The following is a 23,485-nucleotide window of genomic DNA, read 5'->3' on the forward strand; positions in this document are numbered from 1 at the left end:
GTTCAATAAGCCAAATATGTAATAGACTAGAGCTACTCCTTGCTCAACGAAGTGGACTCAACACCACATATTAAACGCCTAAGAATATACCTGACTAGTAAGAATCTTAAAACCTATGGATTTATATGTCTCCGAAAGAGAATCCAGCGTGTTTACAGCGGCATAAACGCAGCAGTGATAGGATTGGTGAGGTTCGGTGAGCAAATGCAGACCCTTTGAAGTCATATTGCATGGTACCCATTCCATGGTTCTCAACTCTCCAGGTTTAAGGGATTCTTCCTTCAGCTAAAACATGCATGTGGAACCCAGAGTATGATCCACCGTGTGATCGGGAAACGTGTTCAAATGTGTCTCAGTTTTCATCCCCTGGTAATCAGGTGCAACATTCCAGACGCTTTACTAACACTCTCCCCCACTTGGAGAGTCAGTGCCTTTAACCTCCTGTTTGGCCCAGTTTGCAATTTCTGCGGAAAATGAACAGGAATAGGGAGGACCAATGAGAGACTAGCTGGAGGGTTATGGACGGGCAAATTTAACTCTCATTTCCCACCAAGAAGAGGAATTATCGAAAGGCTCAGCGAGCCATGCCGGAACCACACTAGGGCCTGAAGCAATCCTGCGGTGTTGCGGCCAGCTCACAAGAAAGCGAGTTGAAGAAAGGAGCTCAGGGGCACTGTAATTCACAAACCTTCAGAGTTCTAAATGACAGCTATCGTCCAAAAATATATTGAAGTAAGGCTGCCAAGAGGACTTGAAAGCGGGGCAGAATTGCAGGAAACCGATTTCAGGAGGTAGACTGGAATTGCATGTAAAGCATAGGAAAAGAGGCAGAACGTCCACAATGATGCACTTGGCCAAAAAGGGCGTCTGCGTTTTTTCCTGAATATACTCAGGAAAAAACGCATACTCCCTTTTTGGCCTAGCAAGCAAGCTTGCAAAGGAAATCTGCACTACAATGAAGACTCACTGCCCCCTGGTCAAAAGGGCCATCTGAAAAAAGTGTAAAATCCAGAAAAGCAGGACAGGCCAAGGAGAACTGGGAGCCTTGTTATGCTGATGGGCGGGATGTAAATTGCCAACAGCCACTCTGGAGAAGTGTATGGTGTTTCCTGAAACATCTGAAAAACAAAGCAACAGAGCCTAGGGCACTTCCACTTATGGTCCTATAGATTAGGGAAATTAAAATCAAAAAGACACAGCCACCCCAAAATTTGGGACGGCTCTGTTCACAAGAACCTCAGTTACGGTACAAGTTCAATATCGCAGAAAGCGAAAAATGGATAAAGAAGTTGTGGTACTTACGTACAATGCAATATCACTCAGCAATGAAATCTATGTCATCAGGCCAGTAGCAGCATAATGAGTGGATTCAGGTACAATGATTCTAAGTGAAATAAGTCCCACAGAAAAAGAAACATCATAAGATATCACTAATACACGGAATGTAAACTTGCCTACACAGGAACTGAATTACAAAACAGAATAGGGTCTCAAATGTAGAAAACCAACTTATGCTTGCTTAAGGGGAAAGGTGAGTTGGGGTGCTGCATAAAACCAGAGATTGAAATTAGCACAGATACCTTTCCATAACCCAATATGTAATAGACAAGAGCTACTGCTTGCTCAACGAAGTGGACTCAACACCCCATATTAAACGCCTAAAAATATACGTGACTAGTAAGTATCTTAAAACCTATGGATTGATATGTCTACGAAAGAGAATCAAGCGTGTGTACAGCGGCATAAACGCAGCAGTGATAGGAATGGTGAGGTTCGGTGAGCAAATGCAGACCCTTTGAAGTCATATTGCATGGTACCCATTCCATGGGTCTCAACTCTCCAGGTTTAAGGGATTCTTCCTTCAGCTAAAACATGCACGTGGAACCCAGAGTATGATCCACCGTGTGATCGGGAAACGTGTTCAAATGTGTCTCAGTTTTCTTCCCCTGGTACTCGGGTGCAACATTCCAGATGCTTTACTAACACTCTCCCCACTTGGAGAGTCAGTGCCTTTAACCTCCTGTTTGGCCCAGTTTGCAATTTCTTCGGAAAATGAACAGGAATAGGGAGAACCAATGAGAGACTAGCTGGAGGTGTCTGGACGGGCAAATTTTACTCTCATTTCCCACCAGGAAGAGGAATTACCCAAAGTCTAAGCGAGCCGTGCCAGAACCACACTAGGGCCTGAAGCAATCCTTTGGTGTTGTGGCCAGCTCACAAGAAAGCGAGTTGAAGAAAGGAGCTCAGGGGCACTGTAATTCACAAAGCTGCAGAGTTATAAATGACAGCTATCGTCCAAAAATATATTGAAATAAGGCTGCCAAGAGGACTTGAAAACGGGGCAGAATTGCAGGAAACCGATTTCAGGAGGTAGACTGGAATTGCATGTAAAGCACAGGAAAAGAGGCAGTACGTCCACAATGATGCACTTGGCCAAAAAGGGTGTATTCTTTTTTTCCTGAATATATTCAGGAAAAAACGCATACGCCCTTTTTGGCCAACCAAGCAAGCTTGCAAAGGAAATCTGCACTACAATGAAGTCTCACTGCCCCCCGGTCAAAAGGGCCATCTGAAAAATGTGTAAAATCCAGAAAGGCAGGACAGACCATGGAGAACTGGGGGCCTACTTAGGCTGATGGGCGGGATGTAAATTGCCAACAGCCACTCTGGAGAAGTGTATGGTGTTTCCTGAAACATCTGAAAAACAAAGCAATAGAGCCTAGGGCACTTCCATTTTTGGTCCTATAGATTAGGGAAATTAAAATCAAAAAGACACAGCCACCCCAAAGTTTGGAACGGCTCTGTTTACAAGAACCTCGTTTACGGTTCAAGTTCAATATCGCAGAAAGCGAAAAATGGATAAAGAAGTTCTGGTACTTAAGTACAATGCAATATCACTCAGCAATGAAATCTATGTCATCAGGCCAGTAGCAGAATAATGAGTGGATTCAGGTATGATGATTCTAAGTGAAATAAGTCACACAGAAAAAGAAACATCGTAAGATATCACTAACACACGGATTGTAAACTTGGCTACACAGGAACTGAATTACAAAACAGAATAGGGTCTCAAATGTAGAAAACCAACTTATGCTTGCTTAAGGGGAAAGGTGAGTTGGCGTGCTGCATAAAACCAGAGATTGAAATTAGCACAGATACCTTTCCATAAGCCAAATATGTAATAGACAAGAGCTACTCCTTGCTCAACGAAGTGGACTCAACACCCCATATTAAACGCCTAAGAATATACCTGACTAGTAAGAATCTTAAAACCTATGGATTTATATGTCTCCAAAAGAGAACCAAGCGTGTGTACAGCGGCATAAACGCAGCAGTGATAGGATTGGTGAGGTTCGGTGAGCAAATGCAGACCCTTGGAAGTCATATTGCATGGTACCCATTCCATGGTTCTCAACTCTCCAGGTTTAAGGGATTCTTCCTTCAGCTAAAACATGCATGTGGAACCCAGAGTATGATTCACCGTGTGATCGGGAAACGTGTTCAAATGTGTCTCAGATTTCGTCCCCTGGTACTCGGGTGCAACATTCCAGACACTTTACTAACACTCTCCCCACTTGGAGAGTCAGTGCCTTTAACCTCCTGTTTGGCCCAGTTTGCAATTTCTGCGGAAAATGAACAGGAATAGGGAGAACCAATGAGAGACTACCCGGAGGTGTCTGGACGGGCAAATTTAACTCTCATTTCCCACCAGGAAGAGGAATTAACCAAAGGCTCAGTGAGCCATGCTGGAACCACACTAGGGACTGAAGCAATCCTGCGATGTTGCGGCCAGCTCACAAGAAAGCGAGTTGAAGAAAGGAGCTCAGGGACACTGTAATTCACAAACCTGCAGAGTTCTAAATGACAGCTATCGTCCAAAAATATATTGAAGTAAGGCTGCCAAGAGGACTTGAAAGTGGGGCAGAATTGCAGGAAACCAATTTCAGGAGGTAGACTGGAATTGCATGTAAAGCATAGGAAAAGAGGCAGAACGTCCACAATGATGCACTTGGCCAAAAAGGACGTATGCGTTTTATCCTGAATATATTCAGGAAAAAACGCATACACCATTTTTGGTCAACCAAGCAAGCTTGCAAAGGAAATCTGCACTACAATGAAGTCTCACTGCCCCCCGGTCAAAAGGGCCATCTGAAAAAGTGCAAAATCCAGAAAGGCAGGACAGGCCATGGAGAACTGGGAGTCTAGTTAGACTGATGGGCGGGATGTAAATTGCCAACAGCCACTCTGGAGAAGTGTATGGCGTTTCCTGAAACATCTAAAAAACAAAGCAACAGAGCCTAGGGAAATTCCACTTATGCTCCTATAGATTAGGGAAATTAAAATAAAAAAGACACAGCCACCCCAAAGTTTGGGACGGCTCTGTTTACAAGAACCTCATTTACGGTAGAAGTTCAATATCGCAGAAAGCGAAAAATGGATAAAGAAGTTGTGGTACTTACGTACAATGCAATATCACTCAGCAATGAAATCTATGTCATCAGGCCAGTAGCAGCATAATGAGTGGATTCAGGTACGATGATTCTAAGTGAAATAAGTCCCACAGAAAAAGAAACATCATAAGATATCACTAATACACGGAAGGTAAACTTGGCTACACAGGAACTGAATTACAAAACAGAATAGGGTCTCAAATGTAGAAAACCAACTTATGCTTGCTTAAGGGGAAAGGTGAGTTGGGGTGCTGCATAAAACCAGAGATTGAAATTAGCACAGATACCTTTCCATAAGCCAAATATGTAATAGACAAGAGCTACTGCTTGCTCAACAAAGTGGACTCAACACCCCATATTAAACGCCTAAGAATATACCTGACTAGTAAGAATCTTAAAACCTATGGATTGATATGTCTCCGAAAGAGAACCAAGCGTGTGTACAGCAGCATAAACGCAGCAGTGATAGGATTGGTGAGGTTCGGTGAGCAAATGCAGACCCTTGGAAGTCATATTGCATGGTAACCATTCCATGGTTCTCAACTCTCCAGGTTTAAGGGATTCTTCCTTCAGCTAAAACATGCATGTGGAACCCAGAGTATGATCCACCGTGTGATCGGGAAACGTGTTCAAATGTGTCTCAGTTTTCGTCCCCTGGTACTCGGGTGCAACATTCCAGACGCTTTACTAACACTCTCCCCACTTGGAGAGTCAGTGCCTTTAAACTCCTGTTTGGCCCAGTTTGCAATTTCTGCGGAAAATGAACAGGAATAGGGAGAACCAATGAGAGACTAGCTGGAGGTGTCTGGACTGGCAAATTTAACTCTCATTTCCCACCAGGAAGAGGAATTAACCAAAGGCTCAGCGAGCCATGCCGAAACCACACTAGGGCCTGAAGCAATCCTGCGGTGTTGCGGGCAGCTCAGAAGAAAGCGAGTTGAAGAAAGGAGCTCAGGGGCACTGTAATTCACAAAGCTTCAGAGTTATAAATGACAGCTATCGTCCAAAAATATATTGAAGTAAGGCTGCCAAGAGGACTTGAAACCGGGGCAGAATTGCAGGAAACCGATTTCAGGAGGTAGACTGGAATTGGATGTAAAGCATAGGAAAAGAGGAAGAACGTACACAACGATGCACTTGGCCAAAAAGGGCGTATGCGTTTTTTCCTGAATATATTCAGGAAAAAACGCATACGCCCTTTTTGGCCAACCAAGCAAGCTTGCAAAGGAAATCTGCACTACAATGAAGTCTCACTGCCCCCACGGTCAAAAGGGCCATCTGAAAAAAGTGTAAAATCCAGAAAGGCAGGACAGGCCATGGAGAACTGGGAGCCTTGTTATGCTGATGGGCGGGATGTAAATTGCCAACAGCCACTCTGGAGAAGTGTATGGTGTTTCCTGAAACATCTAAAAAACAAAGCAACAGAGCCTAGGGCACTTCCACTTATGGTCCTATAGATTAGGGAAATTAAAATCAAAAAGACACAGCCACCCCAAAGTTTGGGACGGCTCTGTTTACAAGAACCTCATTTACGGTACAAGTTCAATATCGCAGAAAGCGAAAAATGGATAAAGAAGTTGTGGTACTTACGTACAATGCAATATCACTCAGCAATGAAATCTATGTCATCAGGCCAGTAGCAGCATAATGAGTGGATTCAGGTACGATGATTCTAAGTAAAATAAGTCACACAGAAAAAGAAACATCATAAGGTATCACTAATACACGGAATGTAAACTTGGCTACACAGGAACTGAATTACAAAACAGAATAGGGTCTCAAATGTAGAAAACCAACTTATGCTTGCTTAAGGGGAAAGGTGAGTTGGGGTGCTGCATAAAACCAGAGATTGAAATTAGCACAGATACATTTCCATATGTCAAATATGTAATAGACAAGAGCTACTGCTTGCTCAACGAAGTGGACTCAACACCCCATATTAAACGCCTAAGAATATATCTGACTAGTAAGAATCTTAAAGCCTATGGATTTATATGTCTCCGAAAGAGAATCAAGCGTGTGTACAGCGGCATAAACGCAGCAGTGATAGGATTGGTGAGGTTTGGTGAGCAAATGCAGACCCTTTGAAGTCATATTGCATGGTTCCCATTCCATGGTTCTCAACTCTCCAGGTTTAAGAGATTCTTACTTCAGCTAAAACATGCATGTGGAACCCAGAGTATGATCCACCATGTGATCGGGAAACGTGTTCAAATGTGTCTCAGTTTTCGTCCCCTGGTACTCGGGTGCAACATTCCAGACGCTTTACTAACACTCTCCCCACTTGGAGAGTCAGCGCCTTTATCCTCTTGTTTGGCCCAGTGTGCAATTTCTGCGGAAAATGAACAGGAATAGGGAGAACCAATGAGAGACTAGCTGGAGGTGTCTGGACGGGCAAATTTAACTCTCATTTCCCACCAGGAAGAGGAATTAACCAAAGGCTCAGCGAGCCATGCCGGAACCACACTAGGGCCTGAAGCAATCCTGCGGTGTTGCGGCCAGCTCACAAGAAATCGAGTTGAAGAAAGGAGCTCAGGGACCCTGTAATTCACAAACCTGCAGAGTTATACATGACAGCTATCGTCCAAAAATATATTGAAGTAAGGCTGCCAAGAGGACTTGAAAGCGGGGCAGAATTGCAGGAAACCGATTTCAGGAGGTAGACTGGAATTGCATGTAAAGCATAGGAAAAGAGGCAGAACGTCCACAATGATGCACTTGGCCAAAAAGTGCGTATGCGTTTTTTCCTGAATATATTCAGGAAAAAACGCATACGCCCTTTTTGGCCAACCAAGCAAGCTTGCAAAGGAAATTTGCACTACAATGAAGTCTCACTGTCCCCCTGTCAAAAGGGCCATCTGAAAAAAGTGTAAAATCCAGAAAGGCAGGACAGGCCATGGAGAAATGGGAGCCTACTTAGGCTGATGGGCGGGATGTAAATTGCCAACAGCCACTCTGGAGAAGTGTATGGTGTTTCCTGAAACATCTAAAAAACCAAAGCAACAGAGCCTAGGGCACTTCCACTTATGATCCTATAGATTAGGGAAATTAAAATCAAAAAGACACAGCCACCCCAAAGTTTGGGATGGCTATGTTTACAAGAACCTCATTTACGGTACAAGTTCAATATCGCAGAAAGCGAAAAATGGATAAAGAAGTTGTGGTACTTACGTACAATGCAATATCACACAGCAATGAAATCTATGTCATCAGGCCAGTAGCAGCATAATGAATGGATTCAGGTACGATGATTCTAAGTAAAATAAGTCACACAGAAAAAGAAACATCATAAGGTATCACTAATACACGGAATGTAAACTTGGCTACACAGGAACTGAATTACAAAACAGAATAGGGTCTCAAATGTAGAAAACCAACTTATGCTTGCTTAAGGGGAAAGGTGAGTTGGGGTGCTGCATAAAACCAGAGATTGAAATTAGCATAGATACCTTTCCATAAGTCAAATATGTAATAGACAAGAGCTACTGCTTGCTCAACGAAGTGGACTCAACACCCCATATTAAACGCCTAAGAATATACCTGACTAGTAAGAATCTTAAAACCTATGGATTTATATGTCTCCGAAAGAGAATCCAGTGTGTGTACAGTGGCATAAATGCAGCAGTGATGGGATTGGTGAGGTTCGGTGAGCAAATGCAGACCCTTTGAAGTCATATTGCATGGTACCCATTCCATGGTTCTCAACTCTCCAGGTTTAAGGGATTCTTCCTTCAGCTAAAACATGCATGTGGAACCCAGAGTATGATCCACCATGTGATCGGGAAACGTGTTCAAATGTGTCTCAGTTTTCGTCCCCTGGTACTCGGGTGCAACATTCCAGACGCTTTACTAACACTCTCCCCACTTGGAGAGTCAGCGCCTTTAACCTCCTGTTTGGCCCATTGTGCAATTTCTGCGGAAAATGAACGGGAATAGGGAGAACCAATGAGAGACTAGCTGGAGGTGTCTGAACGGGCAAATTTAACTCTCATTTCCCACCAGGAAGAGGAATTAACCAAAGGCTCAGCGAGCCATGCCGGAACCACACTAGGGCCTGAAGCAATCCTGCGGTGTTGCGGCCAGCTCACAAGAAAGCCAGTTGAAAAAAGGAGCTCAGGGGCACTGTAATTCACAAACCTTCAGAGTTATAAATGACAGCTATCGTCCAAAAATATATTGAAGTAAGGCTGCCAAGAGGACTTGAAAGCGGGGCAGAATTGCAGGAAACCGATTTCAGGAGGTAGACTGGAATTGCATGTAAAGCATAGGAAAAGAGGCAGAACGTCCACAATGATGCACTTGGCCAAAAAGGGCGTATGCGTTTTTTCCTAAATATATTCCTGAATATATTCAGGAAAAAACGCATACGCACTTTTTGGCCAACGAAGCAAGCTTGCAAAGGAAATCTGCACTACAATGAAGTCTCACTGCCCCCCGGTCAAAAGGGCCATCTGAAAAAATTGTAAAATCCAGAAAGGCAGGACAGGCCATGGAGAACTGGGAGCCTTCTTATGCTGATGGGTGGGATGTAAATTGCCAACAGCCACTCTGCAGAAGTCTTTGGTGTTTCCTGAAACATCTAAAAAACAAAGCAACAGAGCCTAGGGCCCTTCCACTTATGGTCCTATAGATTAGGGAAATTAAAATCAAAAAGACACAGCCACCCCAAAAATTGGGACGGCTCTGTTTACAAGAACCTCATTTACGGTACAAGTTCAATATTGCAGAAAGCGCAAAATGGATAAAGAAGTTGTGGTACTTACGTACAATGCAATACCACTCAGCAATGAAATCTATGTCATCAGGCCAGTAGCAGCATAATGAGTGGATTCAGGTACGATGATTCTAAGTGAAATAAGTCACACAGAAAAAGAAACATCATAAGATATCACTAATACACGGAATGTAAACTTGCCTACACAGGAACTGAATTACAAAACAGAATAGGGTCTCAAATGTAGAAAACCAACTTATGCTTGCTTAAGGGGAAAGGTGAGTTGGGTGCTGCATAAAACCAGAGATAGAAATTAACACAGATACCTTTCCATAAGCCAAATATGTAATAGACAAGAGCTACTGCTTGCTCAACGAAGTGGACTCAACACCCCATATTAAACGCCTAAGAATATACCTGACTAGTAAGAATCTTAAAACCTATGGATTTATATGTCTCCGAAAGAGAATCCAGCGTGTGTACAGCGGCATAAACGCAGCAGTGATAGGATTGGTGAGGTTCGGTGAGCAAATGCAGACCCTTTGAAGTCATATTGCATGGTACCCATTCCATGGGTCTCAACTCTCCAGGTTTAAGGGATTCTTCCTTCAGCTAAATCATGCATGTGGAACCCAGAGTATGATCCACCGTGTGATCAGGAAACGTGTTCAAATGTGTCTCAGTTTTCGTCCCCTGGTACTCGGGTGCAACATTCCAGACGCTTTACTAACACTCTCCCCACTTGGAGAGTCAGTGCCTTTAACCTCCTATTTGGCCCAGTTTGCAATTTCTGCGGATAATGAACAGGAATAGGGAGAACCAATGAGAGACTAGCTGGAGGTGTCTGGACGGGCAAATTTAACTCTCATTTCCCACCAGGAAGAGGAATTAACCAAAGGCTCAGCGAGCCATGCCGGAACCACACTAGGCCTGAAGCAATCCTGCGGTGTTGTGGCCAGCTCACAAGAAAGCGAGTTGAAGAAAGGAGCTCAGGGGCACTGTAATTCACAAACCTGCAGAGTTATAAATGACAGCTATCGTCCAAAAATATATTGAAGTAAGGCTGCCAAGAGGACTTGAAAGCGGGGCAGAATTGCAGGAAACCGATTTCAGGAGGTAGACTGGAATTGGATGTAAAGCATAGGAAAAGAGGCAGAACGTCCACAATGATGCACTTGGCCAAAAAGTGCGTATGCGTTTTTTCCTGAATATATTCAGGAAAAATCGCATACACCCTTTTTGGCCAACCAAGCAAGCTTGCAAAGGAAATCTGCACTACAATGAAGTCTCACTGCCCCCCGGTCAAAAGGGCCATCTGAAAAAAGTGTAAAATCCAGAAAGGCAGGACAGGCCATGGAGAACTGGGAGCCTTGTAATGCTGATGGGCGGTATGTAAATTGCCAACAGCCACTCTGGAGAAGTGTATGGTGTTTCCTGAAACATCTAAAAAACAAAGCAACAGAGCCTAGGACACTTCCACTTATGGTCCTATAGATTAGGGAAATTAAAATCAAAAAGAAACAGCCACCCCAAAGTTTGGGACGGCTATGTTTACAAGAACCTCATTTACGGTACAAGTTCAATATCGCAGAAAGCGAAAAATGGATAAAGAAGTTGTGGTACTTACGTACAATGCAATATCACTCAGCAATGAAATCTATGTCATCAGGCCAGTAGCAGCATAATGAGTGAATTCAGGTACGATGTTTCTAAGTAAAATAAGTCACAGAGAAAAAGAAACATCATAAGGTATCACTAATACACGGAATGTAAACTTGGCTACACAGGAACTGAATTACAAAACAGAATAGGGTCTCAAATGTAGAAAACCAACTTATGCTTGCTTAAGGGGAAAGGTGAGTTGGGGTGCTGCATAAAACCAGAGATTGAAATTAGCACAGATACATTTCCATAAGTCAAATATGTAATAGACAAGAGCTACTGCTTGCTCAACGAAGTGGACTCAACACCCCATATTAAACGCCTAAGAATATACCTGACTAGTAAGAATCTTAAAGCCTATGAATTTATATGTCTCCAAAAGAGAATCAAGCGTGTGTACAGCGGTATAAACGCAGCAGTGATAGGATTGGTGAGGTTCGGTGAGCAAATGCAGACCCTTTGAAGTCATATTGCATGGTACCCATTCCATGGTTCTCAACTCTCCAGGTTTAAGGGATTCTTCCTTCAGCTAAAACATGCATGTGGAACCCAGAGTATGATCCACCATGTGATCGGGAAACGTGTTCATATGTGTCTCAGTTTTCGTCCCCTGGTACTCGGGTGCAACATTCCAGACGCTTTACTAACACTCTCCCCACTTGGAGAGTCAGTGCCTTTAACCTCCTTTTTGGCCCAGTTTGCAATTTCTGTGGAAAATTAACAGGAATAGGGAGAACCAATGACAGACTAGCTGGAGGTGTCTGGACGGGCAAATTTAACTCTCATTTCCCACCAGGAAGAGGAATTAACCAAAGGCTCAGCGAGCCATGCCGAAACTACACTAGGGCCTGAAGCAATCCTGCGGTGTTGCGGCCAGCTCACAAGAAAGTGAGTTGAAGAAAGAAGCTCAGGGGCACTGTAATTCACAAACCTGCAGAGTTATAAATGACAGCTATCATCCAAAAATATATTGAAGTAAGGCTGCCAAGAGGACTTGAAAACGGGGCAGAATTGCAGGAAACCGATTTCAGGAGGTAGACTGGAATTGCATGAAAAGCATAGGAAAAGAGGCAGAACGTCCACAATGATGCACTTGGCCAAAAAGGGCGTATGCGTTTTTTCCTGAATATATTCAGGAAAAAACGCATACGCACTTTTTGGCCAACCAAGCAAGCTTGCAAAGGAAATCTGCACTACAATGAAGTCTCACTGCCCCCCGGTCAAAAGGGCCATCTGAAATAGTGTAAAATCCAGAAAGGCAGGACAGGCCATGGAGAACTGGGAGCCTTCTTATGCTGATGGGCGGGATGTAAATTGCAAACAGCCACTCTGGAGAAGTGTATGGTGTTTCCTGAAACATCTAAAAACCAAAGCAACAGAGCCTAGGGCACTTCCACTTATGGTCCTATAGATTAGGGAAATTAAAATCAAAAAGACACAGCCACCCCAAAGTTTGGGACGGCTCTGTTTACAAGAACCTCATTTACGGTAGAAGTTCAATATTGCAGAAAGCGAAAAATGGATAAAGAAGTTGTGGTACTTACGTACAATGCAATATCACTCAGCAATGAAATCTATGTCATCAGGCCAGTAGCAGCATAATGAGTGGATTCAGGTACGATGATTCTAAGTGAAATAAGTCACACAGAAAAAGAAACATCATAAGATATCACTAATACACGGAATGTAAAGTTGGCTACACAGGAACTGAATTACAAAACAGAATAGGGTCTCAAATGTAGAAAACCAACTTATGCTTGATTAAGGGGAAAGGTGAGTTGGGGTGCTGCATAAAACCAGAGATTGAAATTATCACAGATACCTTTCCATAAGCCAAATATGTAATAGACAAGAGCTACTGCTTGCTCAACGAAGTGGACTCAACACCCCATATTAAACGCCTAAGAATATACCTGACTAGTAAGAATCTTAAAGCGTATGGATTTCTATGTCTCCGAAAGAGAATCAAGCGTGTGTACAGCGGCATAAACGCAGCAGTGATAGGATTGGTGAGGTTCGGTGAGCAAATGCAGACCCTTTGAAGTCATATTGCATGGTACCCATTCCATGCGTCTCAACTCTCCAGGTAAGGGATTCTTCCTTCAGCTAAAACATGCATGTGGAACCCAGAGTATGATCTACCGTGTGATCGGGAAACGTGTTCATATGTGTCTCAGTTTTCGTCCCCTGGTACTCGGGTGCAACATTCCAGACGCTTTACTAACACTCTCCCCACTTGGAGAGTCAGTGCCTTTAACCTCCTGTTTGGCCCAGTTTGCAATTTCTGTGGAAAATTAACAGGAATAGGGAGAACCAATGACAGACTAGCTGGAGGTGTCTGGACGGGCAAATTTAACTCTCATTTCCCACCAGGAAGAGGAATTAACCAAAGGCTCAGCGAGCCATGCCAAAACTACACTAGGGCTTGAAGCAATCCTGCGGTGTTGCGGCCAGCTCACAAGAAAGCGAGTTGAAGAAAGAAGCTCAGGGGCACTGTAATTCACAAACCTGCAGAGTTATAAATGACAGCTATCATCCAAAAATATATTGAAGTAAGGCTGCCAAGAGGACTTGAAAGCGGGGCAGAATTGCAGGAAACCGATTTCAGGAGGTAGACTGGAATTGCATGAAAAGCATAGGAAAAGAGGCAGAACGTCCACAATGATGCACTTGGCCAAAAAGGGCGTATGCGTTTTTTCCTGAATATATTCAGGAAAAAACGCATACGCCCTTTTTGGCCAACCAAGCAAGCTTGCAAAGGAAATCTGCACTACAATGAAGTCTCACTGCCCCCCGGTCAAAAGGGCCATCTGAAAAAAGTGTAAAATCCAGAAAGGCAGGACAGGCCATGGAGAACTGGGAGCCTTGTTATGCTTATGGGCGGGATGTAAATTGCCAACAGCCAATCTGGAGAAGTGTATGGTGTTTCCTGAAACATCTAAAAAACAAAGCAACAGAGCCTAGGGCACTTCCACTTATGTTCCTATAGCTTAGGGAAATTAAAATCTAAAAGACACAGCCACCCCAAAGTTTGGGACGGCTCTGTTTACAAGAACCTCATTTACGGTACAAGTTCAATATTGCAGAAAGCGAAAAATGGATAAAGAAGTTGTGGTACTTACGTACAATGCAATACCACTCAGCAATGAAATCTATGTCATCAGGCCAGTAGCAGCATAATGAGTGGATTCAGGTACGATGATTCTAAGTGAAATAAGTCACACAGAAAAAGAAACATCATAAGGTATCACTAATACACGGAATGTAAACTTGGCTACACAGGAACTGAATTACAAAACAGAATAGGGTCTCAAATGTAGAAAACCAACTTATGCTTGCTTAAGGGCAAAGGTGAGTTGGGTGCTGCATAAAACCAGAGATTGAAATTAACACAGATACCTTTCCATAAGCCAAATATGTAATAGACAAGAGCTACTGCTTGCTCAACGAAGTGGACTCAACACCCCATATTAAACGCCTAAGAATATACCTGACTAGTAAGAATCTTAAAACCTATGGATTTATATGTCTCCGAAAGAGAATCAAGCATGTGTACAGCGGCATAAACGCAGCAGTGATAGGATTGGTGAGGTTCGGTGAGCAAATGCAGACCCTTTGAAGTCATATTGCATGGTACCCATTCCATGGGTCTCAACTCTCCAGGTTTAAGGGATTCTTCCTTCAGCTAAAACATGCATGTGGAACCCAGAGTATGATCCACCGTGTGATCGGGAAACGTGTTCAAATGTGTCTCAGTTTTCGTCCCCTGGTACTCGGGTGCAACATTCCAGACGCTTTACTAACACTCTCCCCACTTGGAGAGTCAGTGCCTTTAACCTCCTATTTGGCCCAGTTTGCAATTTCTGGGGAAAATGAACAGGAATAGGGAGAACCAATGAGAGACTAGCTGGAGGTGTCTGGACGGGCAAATTTAACTCTCATTTCCCACCAGGAAGAGGAATTAACCAAAGGCTCAGCGAGCCATGCCGGAACCACACTAGGCCTGAAGCAATCCTGCGGTGTTGTGGCCAGCTCACAAGAAAGCGAGTTGATGAAAGGAGCTCAGGGGCACTGTAATTCACAAACCTGCAGAGTTATAAATGACAGCTATCGTCCAAAAATATATTGAAGTAAGGCTGCCAAGAGGACTTGAAAGCGGGGCAGAATTGCAGGAAACCGATTTCAGGAGGTAGACTGGAATTGGATGTAAAGCATAGGAAAAGAGGCAGAACGTCCACAATGATGCACTTGGCCAAAAAGGGCGTATGCGTTTTTTCCTGAATATATTCAGGAAAAATCGCATACGCCCTTTTTGGCCAACCAAGCAAGCTTGCAAAGGAAATCTGCACTACAATGAAGTCTCACTGCCCCCCGGTCAAAAGGGCCATCTGAAAAAAGTGTAAAATCCAGAAAAGCAGGACAGGCCATGGAGAACTGGGAGCCTTGTTATGCTGATGGGCGGGATGTAAATTGCCAACAGCCACTCTGGAGAAGTGTATGGTGTTTCCTGAAACATCTAAAAAACAAAACAACAGAGCCTAGGGCACTTCCACTTATGGTCCTATAGATTAGGGAAATTAAAATCAAAAAGACACAGCCACCCCAAAGTTTGGGACGGCTCTGTTTACAAGAACCTCATTTACGGTACAAGTTCAATATCGCAGAAAGCGAAAAATGGATAAAGAAGTTGTGGTACATACGTACAATTCAATATCACTCAGCAATGAAATCTATGTCATCAGGCCAGTAGCAGCATAATGAATGGATTCAGGTACGATGATTCTAAGTAAAATAAGTCACACAGAAAAAGAAACATCATAAGGTATCACTAATACACGGAATGTAAACTTGGCTACACAGGAACTGAATTACAAAACAGAATAGGGTCTCAAATGTAGAAAACCAACTTATGCTTGCTTAAGGGGAAAGGTGAGTTGGGGTGCTGCATAAAACCAGAGATTGAAATTAGCATAGATACCTTTCCATAAGTCAAATATGTAATAGACAAGAGCTACTGCTTGCTCAACGAAGTGGACTCAACACCCCATATTAAACGCCTAAGAATATACCTGACTAGTAAGAATCTTAAAACCTATGGATTTATATGTCTCCGAAAGAGAATCCAGTGTGTGTACAGCGGCATAAATGCAGCAGTGATGGGATTGGTGAGGTTCGGTGAGCAAATGCAGACCCTTTGAAGTCATATTGCATGGTACCCATTCCATGGTTCTCAACTCTCCAGGTTTAAGGGATTCTTCCTTCAGCTAAAACATGCATGTGGAACCCAGAGTATGATCCACCATGTGATCGGGAAACGTGTTCAAATGTGTCTCAGTTTTCGTCCCCTGGTACTCGGGTGCAACATTCCAGACGCTTTACTAACACTCTCCCCACTTGGAGAGTCAGCGCCTTTAACCTCCTGTTTGGCCCATTGTGCAATTTCTGCGGAAAATGAACGGGAATAGGGAGAACCAATGAGAGACTAGCTGGAGGTGTCTGAACGGGCAAATTTAACTCTCATTTCCCACCAGGAAGAGGAATTAACCAAAGGCTCAGCGAGCCATGCCGGAACCACACTAGGGCCTGAAGCAATCCTGCGGTGTTGCGGCCAGCTCACAAGAAAGCCAGTTGAAAAAAGGAGCTCAGGGGCACTGTAATTCACAAACCTTCAGAGTTATAAATGACAGCTATCGTCCAAAAATATATTGAAGTAAGGCTGCCAAGAGGACTTGAAAGCGGGGCAGAATTGCAGGAAACCGATTTCAGGAGGTAGACTGGAATTGCATGTAAAGCATAGGAAAAGAGGCAGAACGTCCACAATGATGCACTTGGCCAAAAAGGGCGTATGCGTTTTTTCCTAAATATATTCCTGAATATATTCAGGAAAAAACGCATACGCACTTTTTGGCCAACGAAGCAAGCTTGCAAAGGAAATCTGCACTACAATGAAGTCTCACTGCCCCCCGGTCAAAAGGGCCATCTGAAAAAATTGTAAAATCCAGAAAGGCAGGACAGGCCATGGAGAACTGGGAGCCTTCTTATGCTGATGGGTGGGATGTAAATTGCCAACAGCCACTCTGCAGAAGTCTATGGTGTTTCCTGAAACATCTAAAAAACAAAGCAACAGAGCCTAGGGCCCTTCCACTTATGGTCCTATAGATTAGGGAAATTAAAATCAAAAAGACACAGCCACCCCAAAAATTGGGACGGCTCTGTTTACAAGAACATCATTTACGGTACAAGTTCAATATCGCAGAAAGCGCAAAATGGATAAAGAAGTTGTGGTACTTACGTACAATGCAATACCACTCAGCAATGAAATCTATGTCATCAGGCCAGTAGCAGCATAATGAGTGGATTCAGGTACGATGATTCTAAGTGAAATAAGTCACACAGAAAAAGAAACATCATAAGATACCACTAATACACGGAATGGAAACTTGCCTACACAGGAACTGAATTACAAAACAGAATAGGGTCTCAAATGTAGAAAACCAACTTATGCTTGCTTAAGGGGAAAGGTGAGTTGGGGTGCTGCATAAAACCAGAGATTGAAATTATCACAGATACCTTTCCATAAGCCAAATATGTAATAGACAAGAGCTACTGCTTGCTCAACGAAGTGGACTCAACACCCCATATTAAACGCCTAAGAATATACCTGACTAGTAAGAATCTTAAAGCGTATGGATTTCTATGTCTCCGAAAGAGAATCAAGCGTGTGTACAGCGGCATAAACGCAGCAGTGATAGGATTGGTGAGGTTCGGTGAGCAAATGCAGACCCTTTGAAGTCATATTGCATGGTACCCATTCCATGCGTCTCAACTCTCCAGGTAAGGGATTCTTCCTTCAGCTAAAACATGCATGTGGAACCCAGAGTATGATCTACCGTGTGATCGGGAAACGTGTTCATATGTGTCTCAGTTTTCGTCCCCTGGTACTCGGGTGCAACATTCCAGACGCTTTACTAACACTCTCCCCACTTGGAGAGTCAGTGCCTTTAACCTCCTGTTTGGCCCAGTTTGCAATTTCTGTGGAAAATTAACAGGAATAGGGAGAACCAATGACAGACTAGCTGGAGGTGTCTGGACGGGCAAATTTAACTCTCATTTCCCACCAGGAAGAGGAATTAACCAAAGGCTCAGCGAGCCATGCCAAAACTACACTAGGGCTTGAAGCAATCCTGCGGTGTTGCGGCCAGCTCACAAGAAAGCGAGTTGAAGAAAGAAGCTCAGGGGCACTGTAATTCACAAACCTGCAGAGTTATAAATGACAGCTATCATCCAAAAATATATTGAAGTAAGGCTGCCAAGAGGACTTGAAAGCGGGGCAGAATTGCAGGAAACCGATTTCAGGAGGTAGACTGGAATTGCATGAAAAGCATAGGAAAAGAGGCAGAACGTCCACAATGATGCACTTGGCCAAAAAGGGCGTATGCGTTTTTTCCTGAATATATTCAGGAAAAAACGCATACGCCCTTTTTGGCCAACCAAGCAAGCTTGCAAAGGAAATCTGCACTACAATGAAGTCTCACTGCCCCCCGGTCAAAAGGGCCATCTGAAAAAAGTGTAAAATCCAGAAAGGCAGGACAGGCCATGGAGAACTGGGAGCCTTGTTATGCTTATGGGCGGGATGTAAATTGCCAACAGCCACTCTGGAGAAGTGTATGGTGTTTCCTGAAACATCTAAAAAACAAAACAACAGAGCCTAGGGCACTTCCACTTATGGTACTATAGATTAGGGAAATTAAAATCAAAAAGACACAGCCACCCCAAAGTTTGGGACGGCTATGTTTACAAGAACCTCATTTACGGTACAAGTTCAATATCGCAGAAAGCGAAAAATGGATAAAGAAGTTGTGGTACATACGTACAATTCAATATCACTCAGCAATGAAATCTATGTCATCAGGCCAGTAGCAGCATAATGAATGGATTCAGGTACGATGATTCTAAGTAAAATAAGTCACACAGAAAAAGAAACATCATAAGGTATCACTAATACACGGAATGTAAACTTGGCTACACAGGAACTGAATTACAAAACAGAATAGGGTCTCAAATGTAGAAAACCAACTTATGCTTGCTTAAGGGGAAAGGTGAGTTGGGGTGCTGCATAAAACCAGAGATTGAAATTAGCATAGATACCTTTCCATAAGTCAAATATGTAATAGACAAGAGCTACTGCTTGCTCAACGAAGTGGACTCAACACCCCATATTAAACGCCTAAGAATATACCTGACTAGTAAGAATCTTAAAACCTATGGATTTATATGTCTCCGAAAGAGAATCCAGTGTGTGTACAGTGGCATAAATGCAGCAGTGATGGGATTGGTGAGGTTCGGTGAGCAAATGCAGACCCTTTGAAGTCATATTGCATGGTACCCATTCCATGGTTCTCAACTCTCCAGGTTTAAGGGATTCTTCCTTCAGCTAAAACATGCATGTGGAACCCAGAGTATGATCCACCATGTGATCGGGAAACGTGTTCAAATGTGTCTCAGTTTTCGTCCCCTGGTACTCGGGTGCAACATTCCAGACGCTTTACTAACACTCTCCCCACTTGGAGAGTCAGCGCCTTTAACCTCCTGTTTGGCCCATTGTGCAATTTCTGCGGAAAATGAACGGGAATAGGGAGAACCAATGAGAGACTAGCTGGAGGTGTCTGAACGGGCAAATTTAACTCTCATTTCCCACCAGGAAGAGGAATTAACCAAAGGCTCAGCGAGCCATGCCGGAACCACACTAGGGCCTGAAGCAATCCTGCGGTGTTGCGGCCAGCTCACAAGAAAGCCAGTTGAAAAAAGGAGCTCAGGGGCACTGTAATTCACAAACCTTCAGAGTTATAAATGACAGCTATCGTCCAAAAATATATTGAAGTAAGGCTGCCAAGAGGACTTGAAAGCGGGGCAGAATTGCAGGAAACCGATTTCAGGAGGTAGACTGGAATTGCATGTAAAGCATAGGAAAAGAGGCAGAACGTCCACAATGATGCACTTGGCCAAAAAGGGCGTATGCGTTTTTTCCTAAATATATTCCTGAATATATTCAGGAAAAAACGCATACGCACTTTTTGGCCAACGAAGCAAGCTTGCAAAGGAAATCTGCACTACAATGAAGTCTCACTGCCCCCCGGTCAAAAGGGCCATCTGAAAAAATTGTAAAATCCAGAAAGGCAGGACAGGCCATGGAGAACTGGGAGCCTTCTTATGCTGATGGGTGGGATGTAAATTGCCAACAGCCACTCTGCAGAAGTCTATGGTGTTTCCTGAAACATCTAAAAAACAAAGCAACAGAGCCTAGGGCCCTTCCACTTATGGTCCTATAGATTAGGGAAATTAAAATCAAAAAGACACAGCCACCCCAAAAATTGGGACGGCTCTGTTTACAAGAACCTCATTTACGGTACAAGTTCAATATTGCAGAAAGCGCAAAATGGATAAAGAAGTTGTGGTACTTACGTACAATGCAATACCACTCAGCAATGAAATCTATGTCATCAGGCCAGTAGCAGCATAATGAGTGGATTCAGGTACGATGATTCTAAGTGAAATAAGTCACACAGAAAAAGAAACATCATAAGATATCACTAATACACGGAATGTAAACTTGCCTACACAGGAACTGAATTACAAAACAGAATAGGGTCTCAAATGTAGAAAACCAACTTATGCTTGCTTAAGGGGAAAGGTGAGTTGGGTGCTGCATAAAACCAGAGATAGAAATTAACACAGATACCTTTCCATAAGCCAAATATGTAATAGACAAGAGCTACTGCTTGCTCAACGAAGTGGACTCAACACCCCATATTAAACGCCTAAGAATATACCTGACTAGTAAGAATCTTAAAACCTATGGATTTATATGTCTCCGAAAGAGAATCCAGCGTGTGTACAGCGGCATAAACGCAGCAGTGATAGGATTGGTGAGGTTCGGTGAGCAAATGCAGACCCTTTGAAGTCATATTGCATGGTACCCATTCCATGGGTCTCAACTCTCCAGGTTTAAGGGATTCTTCCTTCAGCTAAATCATGCATGTGGAACCCAGAGTATGATCCACCGTGTGATCAGGAAACGTGTTCAAATGTGTCTCAGTTTTCGTCCCCTGGTACTCGGGTGCAACATTCCAGACGCTTTACTAACACTCTCCCCACTTGGAGAGTCAGTGCCTTTAACCTCCTATTTGGCCCAGTTTGCAATTTCTGCGGATAATGAACAGGAATAGGGAGAACCAATGAGAGACTAGCTGGAGGAGTCTGGACGGGCAAATTTAACTCTCATTTCCCACCAGGAAGAGGAATTAACCAAAGGCTCAGCGAGCCATGCCGGAACCACACTAGGCCTGAAGCAATCCTGCGGTGTTGTGGCCAGCTCACAAGAAAGCGAGTTGAAGAAAGGAGCTCAGGGGCACTGTAATTCACAAACCTGCAGAGTTATAAATGACAGCTATCGTCCAAAAATATATTGAAGTAAGGCTGCCAAGAGGACTTGAAAGCGGGGCAGAATTGCAGGAAACCGATTTCAGGAGGTAGACTGGAATTGGATGTAAAGCATAGGAAAAGAGGCAGAACGTCCACAATGATGCACTTGGCCAAAAAGTGCGTATGCGTTTTTTCCTGAATATATTCAGGAAAAATCGCATACACCCTTTTTGGCCAACCAAGCAAGCTTGCAAAGGAAATCTGCACTACAATGAAGTCTCACTGCCCCCCGGTCAAAAGGGCCATCTGAAAAAAGTGTAAAATCCAGAAAGGCAGGACAGGCCATGGAGAACTGGGAGCCTTGTAATGCTGATGGGCGGTATGTAAATTGCCAACAGCCACTCTGGAGAAGTGTATGGTGTTTCCTGAAACATCTAAAAAACAAAGCAACAGAGCCTAGGACACTTCCACTTATGGTCCTATAGATTAGGGAAATTAAAATCAAAAAGAAACAGCCACCCCAAAGTTTGGGACGGCTATGTTTACAAGAACCTCATTTACGGTACAAGTTCAATATCGCAGAAAGCGAAAAATGGATAAAGAAGTTGTGGTACTTACGTACAATGCAATATCACTCAGCAATGAAATCTATGTCATCAGGCCAGTAGCAGCATAATGAGTGAATTCAGGTACGATGTTTCTAAGTAAAATAAGTCACAGAGAAAAAGAAACATCATAAGGTATCACTAATACACGGAATGTAAACTTGGCTACACAGGAACTGAATTACAAAACAGAATAGGGTCTCAAATGTAGAAAACCAACTTATGCTTGCTTAAGGGGAAAGGTGAGTTGGGGTGCTGCATAAAACCAGAGATTGAAATTAGCACAGATACATTTCCATAAGTCAAATATGTAATAGACAAGAGCTACTGCTTGCTCAACGAAGTGGACTCAACACCCCATATTAAACGCCTAAGAATATACCTGACTAGTAAGAATCTTAAAGCCTATGAATTTATATGTCTCCAAAAGAGAATCAAGCGTGTGTACAGCGGTATAAACGCAGCAGTGATAGGATTGGTGAGGTTCGGTGAGCAAATGCAGACCCTTTGAAGTCATATTGCATGGTACCCATTCCATGGTTCTCAACTCTCCAGGTTTAAGGGATTCTTCCTTCAGCTAAAACATGCATGTGGAACCCAGAGTATGATCCACCATGTGATCGGGAAACGTGTTCATATGTGTCTCAGTTTTCGTCCCCTGGTACTCGGGTGCAACATTCCAGACGCTTTACTAACACTCTCCCCACTTGGAGAGTCAGTGCCTTTAACCTCCTTTTTGGCCCAGTTTGCAATTTCTGTGGAAAATTAACAGGAATAGGGAGAACCAATGACAGACTAGCTGGAGGTGTCTGGACGGGCAAATTTAACTCTCATTTCCCACCAGGAAGAGGAATTAACCAAAGGCTCAGCGAGCCATGCCGAAACTACACTAGGGCCTGAAGCAATCCTGCGGTGTTGCGGCCAGCTCACAAGAAAGTGAGTTGAAGAAAGAAGCTCAGGGGCACTGTAATTCACAAACCTGCAGAGTTATAAATGACAGCTATCATCCAAAAATATATTGAAGTAAGGCTGCCAAGAGGACTTGAAAGCGGGGCAGAATTGCAGGAAACCGATTTCAGGAGGTAGACTGGAATTGCATGAAAAGCATAGGAAAAGAGGCAGAACGTCCACAATGATGCACTTGGCCAAAAAGGGCGTATGCGTTTTTTCCTGAATATATTCAGGAAAAAACGCATACGCACTTTTTGGCCAACCAAGCAAGCTTGCAAAGGAAATCTGCACTACAATGAAGTCTCACTGCCCCCCGGTCAAAAGGGCCATCTGAAATAGTGTAAAATCCAGAAAGGCAGGACAGGCCATGGAGAACTGGGAGCCTTCTTATGCTGATGGGCGGGATGTAAATTGCAAACAGCCACTCTGGAGAAGTGTATGGTGTTTCCTGAAACATCTAAAAACCAAAGCAACAGAGCCTAGGGCACTTCCACTTATGGTCCTATAGATTAGGGAAATTAAAATCAAAAAGACACAGCCACCCCAAACTTTGGGACGGCTCTGTTTACAAGAACCTCATTTACGGTAGAAGTTCAATATTGCAGAAAGCGAAAAATGGATAAAGAAGTTGTGGTACTTACGTACAATGCAATACCACTCAGCAATGAAATCTATGTCAT

At 43.5% G+C, this 23,485-nt stretch overlaps 1 long non-coding RNA gene across 1 annotated transcript in view; it reads right to left on the minus strand.

The window, feature by feature from the left end:
- The window catches only part of LOC137217938 (uncharacterized), a 579,620-nt gene that overhangs the window by 478,676 nt on the left and 77,459 nt on the right, over nt 1-23,485 (minus strand). Inside the window, exon 2 of the long non-coding RNA XR_010940337.1 lies at nt 2,878-2,963. This is a non-coding gene — a long non-coding RNA (uncharacterized lncRNA). The remainder of the gene's footprint in view (nt 1-2,877; nt 2,964-23,485) is intronic.

The sequence above is a fragment of the Pseudorca crassidens genome, assembly GCF_039906515.1.
Source record: "Pseudorca crassidens isolate mPseCra1 chromosome 1 unlocalized genomic scaffold, mPseCra1.hap1 SUPER_1_unloc_6, whole genome shotgun sequence".
Classification (NCBI taxonomy): Eukaryota; Metazoa; Chordata; class Mammalia; order Artiodactyla; family Delphinidae; genus Pseudorca; species Pseudorca crassidens.